Here is a 10,000-nt window from a genome sequence, read left to right as displayed (position 1 = left end):
TATGCAAATCTTATTATTTACTGTGTCTATATGATCAAAAGCATTTCTATATATTAATAAAGAAAAGAAAAGAGAGTAAAAAGTAAAAGGGTGTAAGGCAGAAATAAAAAAATGTAAGAGAAAGCTATAAGAAGTATATACCATAGAATATTACTTACTGTTTATATTAATAGAGTTAAAAATAAAACATATTATTTACTATTATTTAGTTCTAATTATTATTAGTTAAAGCATGACAGATTATTTACAAACAAGCATAAGCAGTGTAATCAAGAAAGTATAATTAGGAATAGCATTTGAAGGACATATAAACTTCTAAAGGAAAAAAATGTATCAAATTACTGACCTTATTTTTCCTCTTCAGAAGAAACAAGTTAAATCACAGCTTGCCATTAAATCTCCAGATATTTTGACTAGTTATGAAACAAAACATTTCTTTGCACACAGAGAATAACTTTGATTAAATCTTTTCAAAATATTTGTTGCTTCTTGAAATGCAGGAACTATATTTAAAAGATTAATAATAAAATAAAATGATGAGAGAGAAAAAAACATAGCACAAATCATTTGTTTTTAGTCTCTTCTTCTTCTCTGAAGTCTTCCACAGTTTCAGTTGCCAGTCTCTTTAATGAAGGACTAGCCCATTCCATTTCTTCTATATTTTCCAAAAACATAATTTTTTTGATAAACAGTAAAGCAGAGTCTAAGTCATCGAAAATTTTAGGACCATCAGGAAGGAAGATTTTAAGCTTGGCAGGAAACAGAAGGTATGTTTTAAACTGTGCTTTTAAGCTCCCTTATTAGTGGCAGAAAAACTTTTCTTTTAGCTAATACCATGGAAGAATAGTCATTGTCAAAAGCACAGTTGTTTCATTAATCTTAACAGGAGCTTTAGCCCAAGCAGATTTAAGAACCATCTCTTTATCAAAGATGATAGAAATCTAACTATAACTGATCTAGGATAGTTTTTGTTAGAGTTAGTATTAGCTATAGATCTATGTGCTCTTTCGATACCAATAGAGAATGCTTCTGCTAAATCTAAAGTTTTAGGAGCCATGTTGTTAAAAAGAAATAATATTGTTACCTTCAATATTTTCTGGCAGTCCAAAATCCTAATGTTATTGTGCCTAGATCTATTTTCCAGGTCATCCAGCTTTGTTTGTAAATGTGTATTTTGTTTCAGCAGAAACTCAATGCTGATTTCCTCTTCTTGTATTCTATTTTCCATGTCATTCACAGCTTCTTCTATGCCTGTCATCTGGATCTTCTGTTGTTGCAGGTCCATATGTAACAAGTCTATTTGTTTTGTAGTTTTTCTATGAAAGTGTCTATTTTAGTATCCATTTTATCCATCTTAGCAGTAAGTTGCTGGACTATAATTATCAGAGACTGAAGTTCTTTCTTGATGCTGGAGTCTTGAGAATTTGTCTTACTGGAACTCATTTCAGACTGATAAACTGACAGGAAAATTTCCAAAGTAATTTCTGACAGGAATATTATTAAGATTTCCTTTCTTTTTTAGATATAGTTCAAGAACTATATAAAACAAACATATTTAGAAAGAAAATTACTTCAAAAATTAATTTTTTAAGTAATTAATTCCTGTCAATGTAATGAAATTGGTGGAGCTGAAGAAATCTGCTGCTATCCTGTGTTCATCCTTGGCCACGCCCCATAGGCCATTTCTGATGGTAGTCACAGGGTGTGTTTGTCCTTCGACACACATTGTAACTGGAGTTTGCCATTACATATGTCATGGTTGGTATACTGTGCCTCTGTCTACCTCTGACATAACAGTGATACCCAGGGTAGCCTACCATCTCCCATACACTCATCAGGATGCCTCTTGAGGGATGTCAATATGTGGCACTCTGGCTGACCTGTACCAGGAGTTTACTGAAGTGTGGGGGTGCTTTCTGTGTTATGGATCATTCTGTACAGCTTGTCCTATGTATGTCAGTGCTGGGGTTCAGGTCTCTCATGTGCATAGCTCACTGCCATTCAGAATGTACAAGGTGCAACATGTTCATTCATTCCAGGTTGGACATGGCTTCATACATCAGGCACAGCTTTCCTGTAGCTGGGAAGGATGGCGGTGTGTGGGCTGCAGTTTGTTTACTCAGGCAACACATGGCATCTGTTCATGCTCTTTGCTACCCCTGGTGGGGTACTGTTGTGGACTTTACAGTTGATGGAGGTGTCTGCTGCGGTATATCCCACAGGGGCTATTGTAGTCAGTTGTGATGCTGATGGAGGATGGCTGCAGAGCCAGAGTGAGTTCCCCTTATCTACATCTGCCAGCCTTCATGTTTGGGTGGGTATTTGGTACATGTTTCTGCGAACACTACAGACACATGTTTGTCCAGTGCAGGATATTAATCACCTTTTGTACCCAGGTCTCACATTACATGTTAGGTACCTCATGGGCACTTACTGTATATCCACGGTGGTTGTCTATACACAGTTCTGCGATTAGCTTGCTGACATGGCTATGGCTACAGTTGTCTGTTTGTAGGTGGCCCTTTTGTGGGTTGCTTGTGTCAGCTGGGGGTCAGGTATGGTGGGCTATTTGTACTCCTCTGCATACATGCTCAGTCACAGTCCTTCCATGTTGGCCTATACCTATGGGACATGTATACAGAACGGGGGTGGGGGGGCTAAGACCAGGCCTTGTGGGATGCCACTCATATCCACTTTGTAGTCTGACATGGATGCGGCATGTCTGACCATGTCAGTTCTGTCCTTGGTCTGCTTTGCAACCCCTCTACTGACATAGGGTGTATATTTAAGCTGGTGAACATATCCATACTGAACACGTACGGTATTGTCTAGAAGCATGTGCACGGTCCAGCTACGCTGTGTGGACCACATAGCCCTCATCAATGACCTTAATGACTGCGTCAAATGGGTCAGACATGTTTAGGGGCCGGTTCTGCAGTTACAACAGCCACAGTGTGTAGGGTCCAGTATCAGTAGGTCCACATTAGCCTTCTGTCTGTGGTACATACTGATCCTTTCCATAGCTGTGCAGAACAAGCTTGTCAGGATCTGGGGTGGTAGTTTGGAGTATCCATTCAGGCAACACCTTTGTTGTGATGGACCACTGTTGTTGTACACTGCTCTTTGGGTACATATCCTGTGGTAAGGCTGACATTGGCCAGTAGTGTGATTTTGCATTCCATTACTCTTGGGGTCCATGTTGTCCTCAGCACAGGACACCATCACATACCTTTGCTGCTGTGTGTTCTGCTTTGCAGATGATGGCTGTTACCTCAGCATCTGCAATGTCAGGGGACCATCTGCTGGGATAGGTATTTTGCACTCGGGGGGGGGTGTTTGCACTGCACCTGACAGGTTGTATGTTAGCAATATGTGTGTGTGTGTTTGGTATGTTGTTTGTAGTATCTGTGTGATCGGAGCATATCTGTGGATGCCCAACATGGTTCCTACCATCAGTTGGGTATGCCTTGTGATTATCCATAGTGTCCTGTACGTTTTGTATCTTCATAGGTTCATGGGTTCATAGTAGGCTAGACACCCTAGGCCATTAGTAAGCCTAGCTAGAGTGTGTGTGTGTCTTTTGCCACCCCTTGCTATGTTCAATTATGGCCATTTATGAGGTTCTTCACTGTGCCTCTGTCTGGTCGTGACACAGTGGGGACCCCCAGTATACATGTGCGGTCATCCATCCACTTGGCAATATTCCTGTTGAGGGGTGTCAGTGAGGGGCTCTGCCTACCATGGATTGGGATCCTGTTTCTGGGTGTGGGGAGCCTATGGGTTATGTATCTGTCCCTCCAGCACATCTTATTTCATTATGTGTTGAGGTTGACATCTGTGACTCTCACAGCTCCAATGGCTTTGATTTCCTGTGGTGTAGCATGTCCATTACTCCTGTGTTGGACATGGCCTGGTACAACAGACATACAATGCCTCTGTGTAGGCAGTGTGTGACTGCAGTCAGCTGGGGTGTCTACAGCCAGGCAGCATATGACATATATTTCACACCCTTTATCCTGTTGGTGGGGTAACTATGAGGCCTTCCGAACCGCTGCAGGTGTCACGTATGATACATCCCATATGAGTCATTGTACTAGATTATGGGTCTGATAAGGGAACAGTACAGCAGCACAGTGACCTCTGTTGATGTTGATGTGAATCCTTTCATGATACGGTGTCCAGTATCAACAGTCTTCATAGCCACATTGGCATTGTGGCTGTCACGTGACAGATTAATGTCGACCTGTGTCCCTAGGACCCTGATGACTCCTTGCATACATAATGGTTTGACACCTATGTGGTACTTTGTGTACCTTGTCTGGTATTTGGTTGGACATTCATACTGTCCAGTGTCTTCGGATATCTGAGTGGGGTTCTTGTGTGTGAGAGTGTGGTCTGTCGCATGCTACAGACTGTACAGCAGTTTTGACTACAGTTATGTGCACATGGGTGGTGTCCGCTGATTTGTGCATTGTCAGTTACCTGGCTATATGGGTGTCTGTGCTGCATATGGATACTCCCTCTCCTTTGATGTCTTGGTGCAGGTGTTGGGGCCATAACACATGGTATGTGGTATAACCTAGTAGTGCTGGTGTGCTATCACTAGGCCTGCAGCAGGCTTCTGTCACTGGACAGGCATCAATGTTCTACATAATGGGAAGTGCCTCAGGGACATGCATATTGCAGTTTACACATCTGGCATTGGTCAGCATTACCCTTATGTTTCCTACCACTTATGTTTTCTAGGGTGGTGGGTAGTTTTTTTGGCCTTGCCTACATACGGCTCTATGGAGGCGGCATAGGCCTTATCCAGTATCCAGACGCACATGGGTAACAGCTGACAGCCATCTCTGTAACAGCAGCATGGCTTGTCATGCTTGACATCTCAAGCAGACACACATTACACCCTCTTGGACTGACAGCTGTAACTGTGCCAGCTGTTAAACATGAGCATTCTGTGTTTGTACTGTGGCATCATTCATGGTGAGGGTTGGATGCTGCACACAGCCAGTGTCTTCCCACCCTGGGGTACATACTCGGAGGGACCATCCATGTCTCATTTGATGTTGACCAGGGAGGTACATCTCAGGTAATTCACACCAGCATAGACATTGGGTGCATCATATTTCTGCTTGCTTTGGGGTGACCTGCGTACTTGTGTTAAGTGGCATGTTGTGGCGACCTACGAGCAGCTTACTCTACCCTTTCCCTTGTTCAGTCTGGTGAGTGGGACAGCTGTGTGTCTGCCTATACAGACACCTATTACGACTGTATCAGGCATGTTGTTTCTCCTTTGGGCCTGTGACTGTTTGGCACACCAGCTTTGCGTACTATTCGTTGCATGTGCTATGTTTGAAGGTTATGGTTACTTATGATCTACTTTGGTGGCTTCTGTTGGTGTGGTGTGTTTGTAATTAAGGCCTCCGGGAATATTTGTCTGTGTTTATGTGTTTGGTTTACAGTTGTGGTAGGTCTATGTGGGACTGGGTTTGTGGTGTATGTGGTTACCTTCTGCTCCTGACTAGTGTTGACAGTACTGAGTTGTTGGAGCTCAACCTCTGGTTTGGATACATGGATGCATCTATCACATATGTTTGTATTTATTGGGGGGTGTTGTGGTTGTCTGTGTACTTGGTACTGGCGTCACATTGCCTCTGGATTCATAGATTATACTTGTTGTGCTGGACTTAGTGGATTGTATGTGTGGACATATGTTGTTGCCATACTACTGGTCAGTGATTACTTCCCTTTTTATGTTTGCTCTATCATGTGGTAACTTTCTCATTCTCTTGCATGGTTTGGTAATGGCTGGAGGCCAGCATGCCAGATACCTGCGTGTATGGCATTGTGTGTTGTTGTTATTTGTGATTGCATACTCCAAGCATTCCTGGCTGTGTTCAGGGAATGCCTGTATAACATGTTCTGTGGTGTGTCCCATATTCTGCACTTGCACAGGGCCTTTTGTGGATTCAACATCGGTTTTGAGGGCGGCAACCTATACTTTACACATGTTTTTCACTGTGGTATTTTGGCCAGGGACTGGGGTCAGGGTGTGTATATCCAGTGTGATTACTCTGTGGTCTGGTCTTACCAGTGAGGGGTACACTTCTCATCTTGCCATCCAGTACACATGTTGCTGATTATCACATCCAGTATGCTTACCCCTCTTGTGGGAGTAGTACATTGTTCCTGGGCATTTTGGTTTATGGAATCTGGGTAATTTTCTCCAACTGTGTTGGTGCTAGTACAATGCTACTGGTGTATGTCTGGGTATTTTCAGTCGAGCAATATAATGTGGTTTGGGGGGCTTGATATATTCATGTATTCCGACATAGGCCAGGTGCTGTTCCTGGTATTAGGACAGTGGTCTGCAGCAGGCTATATACTGCGAGGCAGTTTTAGCCATTGGTATTTGACCATGGATATTCCATGCTGCTTCTTGTTGTGGTTCCAACATGGGGTGTGGTTATCCTTGCCATTTCTTGCTAGTCACCCTCCTTTTGTAGCTTGTTCCATGTTTTGCGGCTGTACAGCACAGTATGAGGTGTGACCTGGTAGTGTTGGGGTGCTAATGTGAGCCTTGCCCAGTTCTCTATTACAGGACTTGTATCTACATTCTCCTTACTGTGTGCGTTTACACTGCACACATCTTGCTGTTTATACATCTGTCATGGGGTAGTATTACATCTAGGTTCCTATCCCTTGTAGAACCTATGAGGTTGGGTTTGTGTTTTGAGACTTACCTATTCATGGCATGCTGTGGGTACTGACAGCCTTTGCCAGTATCCATGGGGCATGGCATGATAGGTGCATGCCACCCCTAGCATATATTCCCAGCCTGTAACACATTGGCTCTCCTTTGACTGACTGCATTACTTCAGCCAAGTATTGTACTTGATCTTCTTGTCTTCATAGTGTGGCATCATGCTTGGTGAGGGTGAGATGTTAGGCAGGGTCTTCATGTTTGCATATACTAGATGGTGTTACATTGCTTAACACATTGTAATCATGCCTCAGGTGGTGCTGCAGGGCTGCCTCTGTCGGATGCACATATTACACTCCCTGTTCATGTTTGAGAGCAGGTTGTGTCATGTTAGGCATCCCTGTTACTATATGAGTGAGTCAGTGAGGGGTATCATTCCCAGGGTTCCTACTGAGCCAGTGTATGTGCTATGCGTTGCCTCTTTGCCAAGGCCAGGGCATACTGGGCACGCCTCCTTCTGCCTACTGGGGCAGGCTCAGGTTGTTCCTCCTCCGAGTCACGCTCTGCCGGTGATGGCCTTGGCAATGGTGGGGGGCTGTTTGGCCCGGCCCTATGCTGGTCCTGCTGCAGCTGTTTTCACAAGATCATATTATGTAGCATAGCACATACCATGACAATTTGGGTACATGTAGTTGGTGTGTACTGCAAGGCTCCACCAGATGTGTCCAGACACCGGAATTGTGACTTGAGCAGCCCAAATACACGCTCTATTACATTACGTGTTTGTGCATGTGCCTCATTATGGCGTTCCTGTTCAGGTGTGTGTGCATTTCTGATGACAGCCACGGCTCCAGTGCATAACCTGCATCCCCCACTAGGTGTCCGTGTGGGATGTCCCCATTGGCAAATGTCTGGTACAGCTGCGTCAAATGCCAGATGTCGGAATCGTGATAACTCCCGGGGCAGCCAGCACACACATTCATTATTATGCCCTGGGCATCACACATGACCTGGCAGTTTATGGAGGGGAAGCCCTTGTGGTTAATGTAGGCCCTACCCCGCTCACCGGCTGGTGCTTTGATGCATATGTGCGTGCAGTCTATTGCACCCAGTACCTCAGGGTATTCCGCTATTTGCTGGAAGAGACACATATTGCTGGCCAATACCTCATGGGCATTGGGGAAATATACATGATCACCAACATGTGCTGACATGGCATCCAGGAACTGGTGTAGTACCCTGGAGGCTGATGCCTGTGATATCCCCATCATATCGCCAGTTGGTCTCTGGAAGGTACCTGTTGCTAGTATTCTTAGGCCAACACATACCTTGGTTTCCACTGGGATGGGTTCCCCTCTATTGGTTCTGTGTGTGAGGCGTGGCCTGCACAGCTCGACTATTTGCTGCAGGAGCTCTCTGTCCACTCTATAGCGCTCTACTATCTCCAGCTCATGTAACCCGTGGTAGGTGACCCTGGGCCTGTACACTCTTCTATAGCGCTCTACTATCTCTAGCTCATGTAGCCCGTGGTAGGTGACCCTGGGCCTGTACACTCTTCTCCGTCTCCTCACTGTGGGTTGTCTGGCATCATCTGCATTGTCACCACCCTCAGCAAGTCGCCTATGTCTCATTATGACAGCTATGGCAGCCCCTAACATTTCTGCTCTGAGTGAAGCTTTTTCAGTTTTCACTTCTATTAGCTTACTCCTGTCTTGCAGTGTCTCTTAATGGAAACATCCTGCACTACTGTTTGCAGAGTTTTAAGTGCTGGGCTGGGCTACTATTCTGCCTGTGTAATTGCCTGCTTCTAATTATTTTCATCTGCTAGCTTCAGCAGTTATCCCTGCTAGCTTCCTATTAATTCTGTTGCTTCCTTTTTCCTCTCTGTTTCCTCAGGGGGGAGCAACGTGCATACTATCTGAAACACGCTCACAGTGGCTTACACTCGTGCACACGTGCTTACACGGTTCAGAATCTACTTATTCGGGTTGAAACGCGCGCACACCCATGCAAACACTGTTACATGTCTGCCAACAGCCTCCAACATGCTCAGCCTGCCTACACACGTGCACACCAGCGCAAACAGTGTTAAACATCTCCCAACACGCTCCCACATGCTCACACTGCCTTACACGCATGCACCCTGTCCTACACGCGCTTCCTGGAGTGCACACGTGCGCATGCATGGCCAGCAAGAAACATTGGTGTAGGTAACAGTGTACACCATCCATTTCTTGACTTTCCATGACTTATCTAGTGGCACACCTCTTTCCATGATCTGTGCCTGTCATCTGTCATGTTACACTGGCCTCCAATGAACTGCATTTCTTTCTACCATTCCTCCCTGTGATGTCACCTATCTCCTACTCTATTCCTCCCCCTTTTGTATCTCTTACACTACTCAGACTGTGCTCATTTGGTATGTGACTGTGAGATTCAGTATCCGAACCCTCATTTACATGAGATTGCCTACTAATGCTTAGTTACATGTCTTAGACTCAGCTTCCCCCCTTAGCAACCACTACACGGTGGCCATGTTGGTTTTGGTCTGCTGGTCCCTGCATTGTCATTCCATGTATTGCATGAAACCCACATCTGTGGGTTTATAACCTTCTTTTTTATGGTTTTATACAGCGCAGCCCGTTTGCGCGGGGCTGCGCTGGGTTTAAACATCAGCGATCGCCGAAAAAAAAAATTATATTTTTAATATTTTTGCATCGGGTTATCTTGCCAATGGCCACATATTTGGCCATTGGCATGCTGCCTGAGTCATATGCAACCTTTATTTGGAGTTGACATTGCTCCGTTGTGGGGTTTGCAGAAATGTGCTCAGTTGTCAGCTGAGTACATTTCTGCAGCTAAAACGTCTCCTACACGGACTGGTTTCTGCTTCGTGCATCGCTAATATACCTCATTTGCATACCTTTCGGATGCAAGTGAGGTATTTAGCATGTCCACGCCGAGTCCGTCTAAGAGACCTTTTAGCTGATCTCTTACACGAGCTTAGGGCTGTTCCTGGATCGCGAGGCTTGCATGGAGTGTTGCACGTCTCTTACACTCCGTGCAAGCCTTCGTGAATCCTGCCCTATATCTTTAACTCAAGAATAGAAATGCTGTCATTGAGTTAAACATTTTTGCTCTAACATTTGTTTATTTGTGTATTTTTTAACATGGTTAATTAACAGTTTGTTGGAGAGGAAACAGTTGCAAAGTTGTATGAAGTCATTTTGTAGCTTGTTTTCTAGATGACTGTGGCTATTATTGGACTGCAGCAGATGTATGTCATCTGCCCCTTAA

At 44.6% G+C, this 10,000-nt stretch overlaps 1 protein-coding gene across 1 annotated transcript in view; it reads left to right on the top strand.

Moving 5' to 3' along the window:
* Positions 1 to 10,000, top strand: part of LOC122816615 (pancreatic secretory granule membrane major glycoprotein GP2-like) — a 501,830-nt gene that overhangs the window by 256,998 nt on the left and 234,832 nt on the right. The gene's annotated exons all lie outside the window — the stretch shown is intronic.

The sequence above is a fragment of the Protopterus annectens genome, chromosome 1.part1, assembly GCF_019279795.1.
Source record: "Protopterus annectens isolate FY-2018-M chromosome 1.part1, PAN1.0, whole genome shotgun sequence".
In the NCBI taxonomy this organism is placed as follows: Eukaryota; Metazoa; Chordata; order Ceratodontiformes; family Protopteridae; genus Protopterus; species Protopterus annectens.
This window is presented reverse-complemented; position numbering and strand designations above follow the sequence as displayed.